The 18,720-nt window shown below is 39.1% G+C and overlaps 1 protein-coding gene across 3 annotated transcripts in view; it reads right to left on the reverse strand.

The window, feature by feature from the left end:
- PALLD (palladin, cytoskeletal associated protein) overlaps positions 1-18,720 on the reverse strand; it is a 291,751-nt gene that overhangs the window by 72,603 nt on the left and 200,428 nt on the right. Inside the window, exon 1 of one of the 3 annotated variants that reach the window (XM_075197841.1) lies at positions 1,220-1,378. The exons of the other annotated variants lie outside the window; for them this stretch is intronic. The gene's annotated coding sequence lies outside the window, so the exon portion shown is untranslated. Of the gene's footprint in view, positions 1-1,219; positions 1,379-18,720 lie in introns of those variants that run through there. 3 annotated transcript variants of the gene reach the window in all.

Raw genomic sequence — 18,720 nt, forward strand, 5'->3', positions numbered from 1 at the left:
TCTGAAAACAGCACATATGTGTCTGTAACTGCACCTCTGCAAGAAGGTTTGTACCACTTCAAGTCAAGGTTAGGTATAAAGCCCCCAGTCCACTATGTCGTCTCAGCAGATGTTGGTCTCCTTCCAAAAACCAACCCTTCATCTCTACTTTCCAAGTTTCTGTAAACACATCATTAGAAGGCCAGTCTTTTTCATTTTCCTTCCCAGCGTTCCTTAAAAATACATTCCTTCTGCCAGGAAACTTAGCAGTATATTTTCGTCTGCAAAACTCAATTTTAAAGAAATGTTCATAGCCACAGTGTGAACATGAGCTGCTCTGGGCAGTTTTCCTTTACTTATGTGAGCCAGAGAATGTGCCTTAATACATCATGTTAATATATAGTATATAATACATAATATGAATGCATAGTAAGCAGCTATGTGGAAAGACCCAGTCTGCAGCCTATCTACATGTAGCTTTTCTCACTCTCTCAGTCACTCACTCTGTCACTACAATCCCCTGATTGGGTGTAATGAAATGTCAGTCTTTGTCTATATGTGTCTATATGTATGCTGCCTGCTACATTGTAGAACTGTGTTATGTTTCACAGACTGAAAATAAATACAGTTGTCAGAACACAAAGTAAGCTGGCATAGCATAAACAATGATAATGGTAACAAAGTCTTCCTCTACAATATACTTCTATATCTTCTACTTATAAATGTTTTGTTAAATATAACAAAAACATCAAAAGGCATATTTAAAAAAAATAAAACATAGTCCTGATGAAGACTTGAAGACTTTCTGACTAACTCCAGGCAGCAGAAGTAATATACACACACACACACACACACACACACACATATATATATATATATATATATATATATATATATATATATATATATATATATTTATATATATATATATATATATATATATATATATATATATATATATATATATATATATATATATATATATATGCTGGGATAACATTACAAGTTATATTGTAACAATCAATAAATATATATACACATATACATACATACACGCTGCAAAAAAGTTCGCGAGCACTAGATACAGGACTATATCAAAGAGACAGGTGTAGATAGATTCATGACATACAGCTAACTGATTAGAATACTGACAACCTCTGCAAATCCTTTAAATATTTTAACAATGTATTAATTCTGTTAGTAGTGTTCACTAACACAACGCCTGCCTTGAGCATCTTACCTTACTGCACAGGCTCTAGTGTGCTCTGAGCACCGGTAGGTTACAGTGACGTCTGGCCAGTACGTATAGTTGTGTCAGAGAGGAGCTGGAGCAGCAACTTCATGACTCAGTGATTCTTCAGTAAAACCTTCGTCCAGCTGCTGCACTTTCACAATAAAAGTCCTTCCCCCTCTGTACAGAATTCTTGCATGTGTTTAAGAAGGGGGCGTAGCTGGCGATCTAAACATTGATGGCAGATTGTATGCCCCTCTCTTCATTTTATCCGGGATTTAATGACTATTGTGGCACAGTCCAAAGTAAAATCTGAGAGATTTGCCATGGAAAACCCTCTCATTGCTGTGTACAGGTCCATTGAAACAGGGGCTTTGTGTACTGCCTGTAATAATACCCGCTGCTAGCAACGGCTAATCCTGGAACAAAGTGCATGTAAGAGCAATTGTTCAATGCTGTGACAGGACTAGTGCGGCTACTAGGAGGCTGTCAGATCAGAATACAGAGAACGATCAGTAACCTATGTCTGTATGTATGTATTTATATATAATGTAGTACAGGCTTTATGAAAAGTTTATTGTGGTTTGGTGTGGTAAACACATTATTATCAGAATTATTGCCATTTAATCACAGATTGATACAATTATTAGTGAAGGGTGTCTGCTCATAAGAGCTTACAATCTGTGGCTATATGATATACACATTGCTACAGTTTATAATTAAGGTAATCAGTGTTCGACCTGCTGATAGCATGTTTGGACAATTCATCCATGCCAACACACTCAAAAAGTTTTTGTGCATTTTTACTGACCAAATATTTTTAAGCTAGGGCTTAGATTTTGCTAATGGCTTGTTCACACTGGGCCTCATTTACAGTCGGACGCAATGTGCATCTAAAATGCAAACTCAGGAGCAGCTGCAGAAACTGCCCGCAGCTTGGTAAGGTATTACGAGTGGGATGCAAACCAAGTTCTGTCCCACTCGTAATACCCTACCGAGCTGCGACCAGTTCCCGCAGCTAGCTAACTACTTTCGACACATCATTCCTGCTGCACCTTTTCTGTCTTTTTTGACGTGTGTTCCGTTTGCGTCTTAGTCCGTCTAGGTTTGTTTTTGCAGGTAGACTCCCATAGTATCATAATTATTCATGATCACGCCTACATAACTCCACATTCCGTCCTTTCCCTCATACCGAGACACAAGCTGCCGCAAGTGTACTCTGCGTCTGAAAAGCAGACAGAATGGGTGCTTACTGCGCATGCGCGTCAGTGAAAATGTGCACGATACACCTGAAACGAACTTTACGTCCGACTCTAAATGAGGCCCATTGTGTTCAAATGCATAGTGTGTGCTGTGAGTTGTAAATGCAATTTGGTTGTGCTAACTGCATACATATTGACTTATAACATTGCAGATATGGCAATTACTGATTCTGATGCCTTCACATCGCCTCCATTCACATACTACCACAAGCTAATATCCAGGGCACTGACAGAGTAGACAGTTAGTGAAAAATTTGGACTGCGGCTTCAATTATTCTGAGATGTACTCTAAACAAGTGGGTGTTGGGGTAGTAAATGGTTAAATGGCAGAAAAATCTGCATTGTAATGAAGTGCATGGTTTCAATGTACTTCATTACACCTAAATCCCATATGGGTTTTAAGCACTCATAACCACTCAGAGCAACTTTCTCACACTCTGACCAATCAGAGCAAAGCGCTTCAGTTTGGTTAGTTAATGAGATGCTGGGAAGCTTGTCAGTCCCAAGTCCATGTCATCCAAGTAGGGTTTTTTCATCACCATTGGTTTACAACAGCTGGAAGACTGAATAGTCTGAGTATCCACAATATATATAGGTGAATGGATAGAAGAGGATGTGTATGGGGGTGATTTTTGTAAATGTTTTTTTTTTTTTTTAAATAACAGATTTTATCACAGTATTTCAACCCCGTGCTGAACAGGCTAAGGCTGTGTCACATTGTGACAGGGGGACCCTGCACATTGGGATCCCAGTTATAGTGTCAGCAGCACAGTATATCATAGTGGAGTGCTGGTAGCGGCTGTACACGAGGCCCTGGTAATATTTCATAAATACTACGAGCTGTGCTCATAGCCCTTCTGCATTTAAGAATACAGTCAGTAAGGATGTGTACACAGATTCGAGGCAAGTTAAGTGTAAACGAATGTGAAAATAAAAATCTTTCTACTAAATGAAACAGTACATATTTGCACTTAACTTATGTTGCCCTGCAGCGTGTTATTTGAATGGGAGTGCATTGTAAAAACAATGAGATCTGGTTAAGAAGCGTTTACATATACATTTCCATATGTGTTTGCAACTTCCTGTTTCGCAAACTGACGCGCATTTATAAATACATATAAAATGCATATATCAATGCAGTATGGTTTATATATTCTTATTTGCATTTAACATGCAATAGAAAATGTATTGCAAATCCCAACTTATACATAGACTACATGTAATTTACAAAAATGCACAACAGTAGGCCCACAGCACATATTAAGTTTTGTAATGTCGTGTATCAATTTTGCCATTTACATGAAGTGTATTGAGGGCCTGATTTAGAGTTGGGCGCATTTACAATGAATTTATAAGTGTAAATTGCATCCCGTAATTTACACAGTATTCCAAGTAGCACGGATCTTTAGACCTGTGCGACTCAGAATACTAAGCAAATTGCATAAACACCCCCCTTTATCTGCTTTATAGGCCGGTGTGCATGATACACTTAATATGTATCAGTCACAGCAGCCCTGTAATGCAGATAGATGAATAAATAAGTTAATGTTAAAAAAAATTATTATTGTGCTTCTTCCCCCCAAACAAAATTATGGCTGGTTATGCTGTGCGGGAGGAGATGCACACCTTTTTTTTAAATGTAATTAATTTTTTTTTAACACAGAAAGGTCTGTTGCACCAGAGAAAGCACATACTTGCCAAGTTTGGAGATCGCCCCTCCGAGATACCTCCAATGCTGCCTCATCTTGGGGGCGTGGCCATGTGCATGACGTCACCCTGGCCCCGCCTATATGTCAAACTATACCAATTTCAGCCTATTACAGAAGGGGGTAGGGTCAGTATGACACAATTAGCTCTGCCCCCACCTACTTCACTAATGACGTGGATAGGATGCGGGAGGTTGCCCTGCTCCCCTGGGAGACTTGGAGATCGTTCAAAAATTTGTCCGTCTCCCGGATATTCTGGGAGTGTAGGCAACTATGGGAAACCACCTGCAAAATATATGTCTCCTAGAGACCTATCTGAGGCTGCTTTCAGTTCAGCATAGTATGTACATTGTTGGCTCGCACAAGACCTTCCCTGTTCCACCTCTCTAAGCGCAGAGAGGTGCCAAGGGGAGATCTGTCTCAGTTTGTAGTGCAAACTGAGACAGATCCTTGGATAAAAGTGCTTTTTACACTGATCAGTTGGACGTGTGTCCAACTCTACATAAGGCCCTGAATGTCTAAATGTCTGCTGAGTTGCAAAACTTTCTATGATAGAGGAATCTTGGACATCCTAATTTGCAGGACACAAAAGGGGTGAGATTTAACAGAAAAGTGGGTGGGGTTTTACCACAATTTGACCATTTGTGGATGGAGTTTGGACAGAAAGGGGGTGGAGCTTATTTGTCCCACTTTCAGAATTCTAGCTGTTAGGAGGTGTACATAAAAAAGGATAATCCGAGCAGTATTTTAGGATAAAAAAGAAAACACTGAAATGAATGAAGGGGATGGTCCAAACATATTGGTAAGCTGGACTTTTAGTGTCATTTTTACTGTTTTTCCCATGTGCACTTCCAGCCAGACCTCTAATACTGAAAAACTTGAAGATGAATTTTACAGGTTCAGTGTTAAAACCCAGAATTGGGTGTGTTTCTTGGAATGCACGAGATGGACAATTAAGCACATTTGTGTAAAATGAAACTCTCTACATGCCCGCATTCTTTGTGATTCAGACACACACACACACACACACACGTCAATTTTGCCAGAAGCCATTTAATCTACCAGTATGTTTTTAGTATGCTCTTAGCGAGTACTGTCAACGTGTTGTCCATAGAGATCCATGTTCTCTACTGAAGATGCATTCACTACTATAATAATGTGCAGACTCTTAGTCTGAGGGTGAAACCTTGATATCCCCAGCTAGGCCAATGACCCTGCAGTCCACCACTGCTGGTGTAGCATTCGCAATGAAACCCTTTGTACATGGCTTAAAAGCTGCTGAAACATTATACACCCAGATTATATTCCTGGTACATACATGGAATATAAATAGCAGAGCATTGGTGCGTGTATGTCATTGAAAAGAAGTCACACAGTGAAATCATCCCCCATTCCCATGACACAGAGGTTCATGTGAAACTGTAATAAAGAAGATTACTTGTTCTATATTATTGGAATAGAATTCGTCATCATTTGTGTATAGTTATGGGTATCTCCTACTCAAAGATAAAGATATGAAAAGCACTGAGTGAAGTTCCCATTATAGCATAGTTCTAATGTCCAGTAAATTCAGTGTATGCATGGGTGGATACAAACATGCTGAGGCCTGTTCAGTTAGGGCCACTGTACAGAAGGGCCCCAGAGGAAAATATATGAGTCTCATGATCACTTCATTTATGTTCAGTATACAAATCAAGGTGCAACCTGCAGCTACCAGTAGGCAATGAGTTTTGTTCAGTCTAGTGCACTGTAGACTACACAAGGTTAGTGGCTGCTAAATTTCTAACCTATGTAAGCCAATAATTGTCAATATGATAATTCATTCTGCACAGATTATGTGACCTTTTTACTGTCAAATGGCAAAATGGCTAGTTTTCTATCACCACTCATCCCGATGATAGAAAACCTCCTATTGCCACAATTTACTAAGAAAATGTTGCCAGGGCAGCGCCCCCGGTGATACTGGCTCCCAGCGGTAAAAGGACACTTTCTGCTTCACCAGCCAATCCTTGGTGCCTCACCAGCCAGTCCTTGGTGCCTCGCCAGCCATTCCTTGGTGCCTCGCCAGCCAGTCCAGGGTGCCTCACCAGCCAGTCCTTGGTGCCTCGCCAGCCATTCCTTGGTGCCTCGCCAGCGAGTCCAGGGTGCCTTGCCAGACAGTCCTTGGTGCCTCGCCAGTCAGTCTTTGGTGCCTCGCCAGCCAGTCCTGGGTGCCTCACCAACCAGTCCTTGGTGCCTGGAATTGCTGGTTCATACATGTGCAGTAAGACTGGAAACCCAGTTCTACTTTTGACAATTTTGAAAATTGCTTTATTTAAATATTAAGCAATTTTTCCAGGGAGGACTCTGCTATCGCCATCCTTACAAATAAGGTTTGTACATGACAATGGGAGCAGAACCTTTTTCGACTTCCAGTTGTAAATCAATGGTTAAGAAAAGAATGTTGCACCAGTAATTGTTAACAGACTGTTATTATTATTATCATTTATTTGATAAGGTATCCGCAGCGCCGCACACAGTACTAGCAGTAGACCATACAGGGTGAAACCATACAGAAAAATGAACAAAAAGTACCAATGCTTCAGAAACTCCGGCCAGTCATATGCAGTAAAGATGGAGCGGAAGAACAGGTATGGAGACAGGAGGGGAGGGGGCCCTGCTCATACGAGCTTACATCCTAAGGGAGGGTAAACAGACCAGGCACAAGAGGAGCCAGTTGAGGCAAGAGGAGAGAAGGGAGGACGAGCTAAAGGGAGGAGATGGGGGTTAAGTAGATGGTTGGTAGGCTTTGAGGAAGAGGTGAGTTTTGAGTGCACGTTTGAAGGAGCACAGGGTAGGAGAGAGACGGATGGAATGAGGGAGGTCGTTCCAGAGAAGGGGAGCTGCACGGGAAAAGTCTTGGATTCTGGAGTGGGAAGAGGTGATAAGGGTGGAGGAGAGGCGGTGGTCATTGGCCGAGCGCAGGGAGCGGGCAGGAGTGTGAATGGACTGTGAATGGACTGTTATCTCGATATTGAAAAATAATAATAATAATGTAATAATATTGTATTACATTTATTCTACCATGTTATTGATTGAAATAGAAGTGCGACCTGCCAGCTGAAATTAGTCAACAGAAATAAATCAATGTGTGTTTCCCAACACTTATTAGCTGTGGTTGAACTAAATTTGTTTCTGTGGAGTAAAATTACTTCTCTATAGAAAGAGGAGAACGGCATTATATCGGTAAATCAAAAATGCACTTTTAGGAGATTCTTTCTTCAGATTTAATGATGCAAAGAACAGAGAATCCCTTTCAGAGTAATTCCACGCTTCACAAAATATTGTTTTCTGAAAGTAAATTACATTTGTATTGCTGTGAATGCTTTCAAGTAGATAATGAAAAATAAGATATCAAAGTTTGGTAACAAGGGTATGGCAGTTTAACATAGCATTAAAGTGTGCTTGTCACTATGAAAGTAGAAATGACTATTTAAAAAACTTACACAAATAAGTAATCTGAAAATGACATACCTTACCTTGCAAATAGTAATAATAGATGTATTAAAGCTTGCCTAAAATCTGAATAAGCTATGTCAATGAATCCACCCTTAGCCGGAGTTCCCCAACATTCAGAATTATGAAAGTGGGACAAAATAAGCCCTGCCCCGCTCCTGCCCAAACGCCATCCAGTTATGTCCAAACTCCACCCACACATGGCCATATTTGATCAAAAAACACCCACTTTCCATTAAACGACACCCCTTTGTGGGCCAGGATTTCCTGCCAAAACAGGCACAGTTGGGATTTATGCCCTGATCTATCACTTTGATTGTAGACTCTACTAGATTTGTGTGATGTGATCTTCTAGCAGCATATCCATATATACAGCAAGTCCATAAATATTGGGACAACGACACAATTCTCATATTTTGGACTCTATACACCACCACAATGGATTTGAAATGAAACAAACAAAATGTTTCATATATGTGCTTGCAGTATTAGTAGGAAAATGCCCCCCCAAAAAACCCACTGGTTTTTCCCACATGGGAGACAATAGTTCTTGAATACAGCTTTAAGAAATATATTTTCTTATAGTGTGTGCTTGCAGTATTATATTAGTCCATAGTTACAACCACCCACCCCTGTCACTTTAGGACGTATGAGTGCAATTGGAATCTTCTGCTTCTTTGGCATAGTGGTTGCACAGCTTAAAAGTAAGTAGTGTAAACACACAAACATCATAAAGCTACAGCACAATTTAATTAAGCGCAAACAGCTGGAGAGGGCAGTCTGCAATCAGACAGTCAGAAGTCACCCAATGAGAATCGGCTAGCTAAAGCGGCTTCATCATCATCAGTGCATATTTTGCTCAAGGGATCGACGCCTGTTTTCAGGTCGGACTCAGATGCATTTATATGAACACACCCTTACTGTACTAGATCTACTCTTGCACACCTCTTCCCCATCCATTTTGCCTGTCATCATAAGGAGTAAGTGTAAAATGCAAACGAATCTGCATACATAATGTGCATAAGCCCCAATCTACATAATGAACCTTTTAGTTCCATTAATACTTTTGGATGTATAAAATCTGAACCCATTCAATCAATGTATCTAATTTAATTTTGACATTTAAAATAACATCTCTTCTATGGTAAATATATTTGTGTCTATAGGACAGTAGGGTATATATTTCACCTGTAGTGTAGGTGTTGTTTTTGAATTTTCGACACCAAATACGGAGCAAAAATATTTATTTAAGCAGTCTGCAATTTTCTGTTCACTTCAATATAACTACTCCATTCAGAGTTTAGCCTTACTATTTGTTTATTTTCCTTTCGCTAATGTACACTATATGGACAAAAGTATGCGGACGCTTGACCATTACACCAACAGGGACTGTAAAGACATTATATTCAAATACATATACTTTAATTTGGAGTTGGTTCCCCTTTTGCTTTGATAACAGCTTCCATTCTTCTTGGAAGGATTTCCACAAGATGTTGGAGTGTTTCTGTGGGAATTTGTGCCCATTCATTCTGTAGAACATTTATGAGGTCCGGCACTGATAATGGACGAAAAGGCCTGGCTCGCAATCTCTGTTCCAGTTCATTCCAAAGGTGTTCGATGGGGTTGAGGTCAGGGCTCAGTGCGGGCCAGTCAAATTCTTCCACACCAAACTCATCAAACCATGTCTTTGTAGTCCTTGCTCTGTGCACTGGGGCACAGTCATATTGGAATATAAAAGGGCCTTCCCCAAACTGTTGCCACAAAGTGGGAAGCATAGCATTGTCCAAAATGTCTTGGTATGCTTAAGCATTAAGGTTGTCCTTCACTGGAGATAAGGGGCCTAGCCCAAACCCTGAAAAACAGCCCCATATCATAATCCCTCCTCAACCAAACTTCACAGTTGACATAATGCAGTCAGGCAGGTAACGTTCTCCCAGCATCCGCCAAACCCAGACTCGCCCATCTGACTACCAAACAGAGAAGTGTGATTCGTCACCACACAGAACATGTTTCCACTGCTCCACAGTCCAGTCTCGGTGTACTTTTCACCCTCCATCCAACGCTTGGCATTGGTCTTGGTGATGTGAGGCTTGCATACAGCTGTTTGACCACGGAAACCCATTTCATTAAGCTCCTGACACACAGTTTTTGTGCTTATATTAATGCCAGAGGAAGTTCGGAACTCTTCAGCTATGGAATCAGCAGTGTTGTCGACTTTAACACACCATGCGCCTTAGCATCAATATTTCAATGACCAATATTTTGTAAATATCTTTTTTTACATATTTTATAAAAAAATGTACTTAATAATTTAAGTTACACTGCGCATGCGTGAAGCAGCTTTATATTCCTGTAAAGTGCTGCTTTGTGTTCCCATTAATGATATACATACGAGATTAAGCACTACACTCTTTTAAAACATCATGTAAATTTAAAATTTTATATGAGAAAGGTAGACAACATTCGGTTCCCAGGCACATAGAAAAATGAATAATGGAAACATAAGGGGCTGGTGTGTAATATACTCATAAGTGTTTAAGTGTTTGTAAACTGTGCCTCTATTAACCCATTGTTGTATGATCTAAATAATGTTAATATTTCCCATCTAAAATATTTATTGGCTGCAAAGTAATTTAGAATTGCTGTTTCTTGAAAGAAAATAGTTAGATAACTCAGATATATGAGGATTAATGTGAAGAGAAAGCATGCATTCCAGTCTCCAGACACATCATAAACACTCTGACTGGCCGAATAAATGTTGAGCAGACAGGAACTGAACACTGTCTTCAAGATAAAAGCAAAATATTAACATGTAACCTAAGCTAATACTTTATAACAACAATCATCTATGTTCTCTATAAAGATCTCATTGGCACAGAGAGACTGATTTTGCATATTTTAGCTATATTAGTTCCATTAGTCTATCAATCTGCACCAAGTTTTTACTATATTAGTGCTCATTTCATGATGTGGTTTAAATTACACCATTGAGCAACCAAATACTAGCTTTGATCTAGTACAAGTTAGATTAATTGAATCTAATATCCATACTTGCCAACTCTCCCGGAATGTCCGGGAGACTCCTGCATTTCGCGTGAGTCTCCCGGACTCCCGGGAGAGTGTGGCAATCTCCCTGATCTGCCCACTTCCTAGTGAAGTGGGCAGAATTCGGTTCAAACACCGCGATTCCGGGTGAAATGACGCGTTTTGCATCATTACATCACGGGGCAGGGCCAAAATGATGCGATTTTGGTGCCCCGCCCCCTGCACGCCCACGCCCCCGCCAGCATCTCCCAGAAGCCCAAACAAAAATGTTGGCAAGTATGCTAATATCTGATTTGTTGCTATGGGTTCCAGAACATTTCCACTATTTATACAACTATTCATAAGTCAGGTAATCTAAACTGCAAATTAGCTTGTTTAAAAGCACTATTATCATTGTTGACAAATGCATATTCAGAACTATATGGCTGGCTGTACATCCACTTATGTTCATTTTAGGAGAATAGTGGTTAGCACTTCTTCCTCACAGCACTGTGGTCATGAGTTTGTTTCCCAACCATGGCTGTGAGGAGTTTGTGTGTTCTTCTCGTGTTTGCGTAAGTTTCCTCTGGGTGCTCCGCTTTCCTCCCACATTAAAAAATAAAACATGCTGGTAGGTCAATTGGCTGCTGACACTAAATTAACACTAGTCTATGTGACTGTGTGTGTTAGAGAATTTAGACTGTAAGCTCCAATGGGGCAGGGACTGATGTGAGTGACAAATATTCTCAGTACAGTGCCGCAGAATTGGTGGCACTATATAAATAAATGGATGGTGATGATAATAATGATGAAGGGCATAGGTAGATGTAATATCGTATATTCACCTAGAATGCACTGCATATGAGTACATATGTACATACTAGAGGCAAACTGTCCCTGAAAATGGCATCTATGTGACTGCATGATGCAAACATTGTTCGATGCACTTCTTATTGATCCAGCGGATTTCAACCATGGCTTAAGTTGGCCACACATAGACTGACAATATTGACCTTCTTGCCATACATTTCTGGTTCTTTTGCAAACTGTGAGTGAGGTCCGGAGATGTCTGCACACACAGGCATCTTCCGACCGCATTTTGCGCTGTGCGCAATAATAATTCTCTTGAGAGGATCAATACCGGGATTGTGGTCATTTTTACCCCATACACACTACAATACTTATCAGCTGCGATACTGCAGAGGTGTAGGGGCAGCATTGGGGCTTTGTCATGCGATTTGCACAGCAACGCATGTCAGCTTCATCAGTGAGCAATCAATAAAATTATAACACATCACGTTTGCATTTAAATGTACTTTTGTTCTGTGGGAAAAGGCTGACAACCCTATTTGGTTTAATACAGTTTAACATTTCTCAATGAATTCAGGCTCTGTCCCATTATCTTCTAGATAACAACACTTATATTTCAAGGACTAAGTACGAGTGGAAAAGGTAGGGATTAACCTTGTATATATACCAATGTTTTAGTTGATCCAAGGAGAGATCGCTTGCAGGTCCGAGAGATACTTCAAAGCACATACAGTGGAGATTTTAAAAGCTTAGATATGGTTTTTAAATATCCTGACATCATTTTTCTTCAGCAGGATTAGTCTTCCACATTTAGCCCATTACTCAGCAATGACTTAACTTGCTCTGGGTTTGACTGTGGCAGAGTCACAGAACGATCTGGGTTCCTATATCCTGAGCCAAATACCAGGCTTTTTTTAGCGAGTCATAGTCATGCACAGGAAAATAAATGAGTGTTTTACTTGATTTAACACCATTTCAAAAGAGGATAGAAGGTTAGGTAACCAAAGGACCAAAAATAGTGAATATTATTTGGGCTGATGGTCGCAGTTTCTCCAGTATTTCCTTAGTGAGGATGTTGAGTCATCCTTTCAACGTTTGTTATCAGTTTCACAGGATTTCTACGTATGTCATGTTTAGAAAGCAGAAACTCAGCCAAATGTCTCCCTTTTACCCAAAAAATATTAATAACTCTCAAAAAACAGAATCGCAAGACACTTTAAAAACATTGGGTCTGATTCATTAAGGCACAAACAAACAAAGGTATATTGGGCATATACACATTGTGCTCGGACCTGAAGAATCGTCTCTTGTTGAATACAGGTCTAGGTACACACTGCACACATGATAAAAATATATTTTGCTCCATTTTTTTCACTTCTAAACATTTATCAGGGTGGTATTAATGTTGACTGTACATAAAATGCCTTTTTACAGTTGCTCCTGATTGCAATCACATGTTCTAGCATACATACACATACATACATACACATACATACATACATACATACATACATATATACATACATACATACACATACATACATACATACATACACATACATATACATACACATACATACATACATACATACATATACATACATACACATACACACATACATACATACATACATACACATACATACATACATACATACATACATACACATACATACATATACATACATACACATACATACATATACATACATACATACATATATATATACATACATACATACATACACATACATACATATACATACATACACATACATATACATACACATACATACATACATATACATACATACACATACACACATACATACATACACATACATACATATACATACATACATATACATACATACACATACATACATATACATACATACACATACATACACATACATACATACACATACATACACATACATACATATACATACATACACATACATACATACACATACATATACATACATACATACATATACATACATACACATACACACATACATACACACATACATACATACACATACATACATATACATAAATACATACATACATATACATACATACACATACATACATACATATACATACATACACATACATACACATACATACATACACATACATACACATACATATACATACACATACATACATACATACATACACACACATACATACACATACATACATACATACACATACATACATACATACATACATACACATACATACATACATACATACATACATACACAGCCGTCATCACTAGTAATCGGCACTTACACCCGCCCTGTATCTGGTGCAAATGATACGAGAAAAAAACTTGTTCCTTTGAGATGCACAAAGCTTGAATGGACACTGCTGCGTGTGCTCCAGCTTGGCACGCCCTTACTGTACATTGGCTACATGCATACGCCCATTCCCCTCCCTGTTCTGCCCCTGAAACCGCATGCTGCCGCAAGGGTCCTTTGTGCTGGAAGATGAATTACATATTGCTGCCTTAACTGGTGTATAATATAATTATGGGCATGCACAGAGGAGTTGTACACAAAATACGATACATGTCAACATTTATGTTCCTTAAAGAGTCACGCCTATTATGTTATATTGACAAACAGAAAACATGAGATAGATATAATGCTGACTTTCCAACATGAGCTCCTCCACCTTCTGCTAAATGCTCTGCAACTTTATACTTAATAATTATTAATGACATATCAGACTTTTCCAAATGTTTACTTATCTAAAGTCCGACGTAGACAAGCAGAAGTACACGTAAGACGTCTGGGAACTTGGAACACCGAACCTTAATAATTCAACGTTAGGAATGACGTATAACCTCTTATATACCAGCCAAAATGAAATTTCACGTTTTGTGGTGCAATCATCATTTAATTTACTTTTGCAGTTACCTGAGATTAATTAATTAACTGATACTTAAAAAATCCATTGTCATCTATTAATTAGTATCAATTATTTTGCTACTGAAAGTAACTATGTAGTATAATAGATGCAAGGTTCAGGATCAGAACATTTTGTAGTGGCTACAAAGGGTCATGATAATAAGCAGTTTATTTAACTCGGGCTCTAAATGTTTATTACATCCTCCCCCCAATTTGGTTTTATCAGACCCCTCTCTCATGCATTTTTCAGTTTCTCTCTACATTCCTAGTATCAGTATCACCTGGTACCTGTATCATTTTTACTTACATTCAAATCCGCAGAGCGGGCCTGATTCATTGAGGGACGTAAACAGTGATTTTGTGCGTATAATCCGCACAATTATGGACAATATGCCCAGAACCAGACAATACGCCACAGAACACAGCAATGTTCAATTTATCTTTGAGCGCAAAGGACTCTCGCTACAGCCTACGATTTCAAGTAGGGAACAGGGCGGGGAAGGGGCAGGTGCCCGGTAGTCAATGTACAGTAAGAGCGTGCCAAGCACCAGCACATGCATCAGTGTCCAAGCTGTGGGCATCTCTCAGGTACTTGTTTTTTAGCTGTATCTCCTGCTCCAGCTACAGGTCTAGTCTAAGTGCCCATTATTAGTGAGGACGGCTGTGTATACATGTTATTACATGTGTTTGCAATCAGGATCAACTGTAAAAATGTATTTTATGTACAGCAGACATTCATAACATCCTAATAAATGTATTTCGTGGGGAAAAAAATGAAAAACTTTGTTTTATCATTAATACCTATATTAATAACTGGTGACATTAATTGAATATTTTTTTTTTTTCTGTGCCGTCTTTTGTGAGTTTATATTCCACATATATATTGTACATATCCGGCAATGTCCTATCTAGTAGAGCAGAGCAGACCTACACCTGTATTCATCACCACAAGATTCGCTCCTGGTCCAATTCTGACACACGTTTACCCAATTTACGTGGTTTTGAAATAATTGCACATTGCGCTCAGTATGTGTCCCTTAATGAATCAGGCCCACAGTGCCTTATATTATATACTTTACAGACTTTCCCAATTTACATGAACGTACTATAAGCTGAAACAATATTGAGGCAACATGTGAACAGCAATATAATAAGGATTATGTACAGAAAAATGTGGAAATGTACCACAGATGCAGATCCTTTCCCTGTTGTAACATTATACACCTATTTTTGTACATTAATGCCTGTTTTTATGGGTTTAAGCAATGCATTTTTTCACAGCTGCAAAACAATACTCTTTTCATTGGAAGGAACACGGAGGTTCCTTGCTGAGTGCTTGGTTAGCATGAGTCTGATTCTGTGGCCAAAAGGAAAATCAAGATTTCAGATGAGATGTTGTGATGAACTAGAAGGAGTGAGGAACACATTTAAGGAGCAGGTCCTGGTTTAATGTGTGTCCACATATATTTTCTTTCTGGATGTGTAAAACAACGTTTTCTTTGCATGCCCTTTTAGGTGATTGAGTGCTGGCCATTACTTTCATATTTTGCTCCATGTAGATGCATTTTAGATAGAAATGAGCATTATATGCTCACATATATTATATATCACCAAGTATTATAAAAGTTCCAATGTCCAATGTTTTTCTTGCGACTAATGCAATACATAACCAATACTCCAATAAGCAGTCATTGAAAAGAAAAAAGATGAGAAAAAGTTTAATTAAGGGAGTGGTCCAATAGGAAAAGAAGGCCGGACGTGGCTTCCAAGTCATCATCATCTAACCCGCCATCTTTCCCTTTTGGACCATTCCCACTTTTGTCGGCATTTGCAATTGTCACACACTTCAACAAGCGCAATGGAGGAGATCACAAATGAGTAGAATTGTACAAAAACCTTGCTGCTGTGCTAACACAATCTTTCTGGTTGTAAATGAATACAAAGGGGATGACTTGGAGTTAGGTACAAATTTTGCCCGAGTGCAGTAATTGCAATGGAAAAAAACTGTAAGGGGTGTAAATATAAACCTCTTATTGCATGTAGGACAACTACTGCATGCTCTTGTGTGCTGCCCAAACATACTAGACAGCTCTATTTTTATACTATATACAGTTGAAATAGACAATTCAAAGCTGCACCCATTAGCCGGGCTAACTCTAAATTAGCTCAAAATGTTCTGACCATGGTTCACCTGTTTTATAACCGCTCTTGTACCTTTAAATTGTGTTAGTGTGAAACACGTTTCATTTATTGTTGCATGCTAGCTATTCCTCCTTCTTTCAACAGTGTCCACACCCACTTTTATTTGTTCTTCTGCACATATAGATGTGTGAGATATGTGCTCTGGCACAGTAATTGTATGCATGTGTCAGTGTAACCTCTGCAGCAGATGTTATTGGGTCTCAAGAACTCTACAATGTTACATGTTCTTTAGTGGATCACTCATTCAAGAGATATAATGTATTTTTTCTGACAGAGCATGAATACATGCAATGTTATTATTATTATTACTATTATTATTAGCAGTAGTAGTAGTAGTAGTAGCAGTAGCAGTAGTAGTAGTAGCAGTAGCAGTAGTAGTAGTAGTAGTAGCAGTAGCAGTAGCAGCAGCAGCAGCAGCAGTAGTAGTAGTAGTAGTAGTAGTAGTAGCAGTAGTAGTAGTAGTAGTAGTAGTAGTAGTAGTAGTAGTAGTAGTAGTAGTAGTATTGCTATTCAGTTTTGAATGGACTTTTAGAAACACCAGATTTTAGTATTTCTTTTTTTTACAATGTATAAAACATAAAATCTTAAGCAATCGAGAGAACAGGAACAAAAAATAGAAAATTGTGGTTTTCAACCCTATTCATGCCCTATACTGGATTGGTGCATGTTATGTGAAGTTTGGTAGTGCCAGTAGGATGTCCTTATGCAAAGATAACTGTATCATACTTAAAGAATAGGTCTACTTTTGTGGACTTTTAAAAAAAAAAAATATGATTAATAAATGGACAGGGTCTATTTTGTAAATATAATCACTATTCTATTTTTAATTGTTGTCTAACAGGTAACTGAATGCACTAATGTGAATATGTTGGACATATGACCATACTTGCCAACGTTACTTCTCTCCCATAAAGGAGATCCAGAGGGGATGGTGGGGGGAAGGGTATGCTGCAATTTGTGTCAGCATGTTGCAGGGAGCATGGGGCTAAAAAAAAAAATGACACGTTTCCCTGCAAATCGCGGCCCCTGTTCTGCCCAATTCACTGGCAAGAGGATAGGATGCGGGAGGATTGTCTGCTCTTCCCAGAGTACTAACCAAAATTAGTGAGTCTATTGGACATTCCAAGTAGAGGTAAGTATGTATATGACATAGCAGTGATACTGCAGCATATGCTGAGTACTGCATGAGGGCAGCACCATAAAGGTGCAAACAATGCACTAATAGGTAACTTAAATATACTATGTCAGAGAATTTAGGGGTAGGGATTATATTTACAATTTTGGCCCTTTGAATCTGCCATTTAAGAAAAAGAAAGTCCAGAATTGTCCGTGCACAATAAATACAATTATTCTGCTGTCCCTCAGGTCATCCTTAGTGTGACGCTGTTTTGTACGGCTAATAGCTGAGTAGGTGATTAATATTCATTAGAAGAGATGGATGCCTTCCCTAAATTAGCAAGAAGCTGACACGCACCCACCTCAAGTAAGCCAGGGAACTTTAGACCAGTAGAAGATATCTACTGACGCAGAGGGACTGAGATAATTGTACGGAATGTAATCTCCAATTTCAGGTTTTGAAGGAGACAAATTAAACAAACATGGTTCTCTGTAATTGGACAGTTTTCCCAGTGCTGGTGAAAGGTACACTTTACATGTTGTTCTGAACAGCACAGTTAAGTTGCTGTGTGAGTAGTCATCTGAGGACAGACATTTGTGGTGTCACATGTTTGTATCTATGCAACAATTTTAAGAGGTAAGTCTTTACAACATAGATATGTACTCTACCGCTGCATTCCTAACAAATATGCTACTTAAGCCCCAAACTCCACCCCCCCCCTTCCTCATATCCCTACACCCAGCTACACTCAAAAGCGCCCACTGATAATTGGCCTTGCAAGGATTTTTTAGTGCATCCAATGGCTGCGTTTAATAGCAACCACCCTCGGAGACATCTGAAAGGTGATACCTTCCGGGTCAGAGACTTGCGCTTGGTTGTGAACCACCAATCAGGGGCCACAACCAGTCATGTACTGTCCTCTGTGAACTTCTCGTGGGACAAATGGTGTCACACACAGCAATCAGCT

Source organism: Mixophyes fleayi, chromosome 1, assembly GCF_038048845.1.
Source record: "Mixophyes fleayi isolate aMixFle1 chromosome 1, aMixFle1.hap1, whole genome shotgun sequence".
NCBI classification, from domain to species: Eukaryota; Metazoa; Chordata; class Amphibia; order Anura; family Limnodynastidae; genus Mixophyes; species Mixophyes fleayi.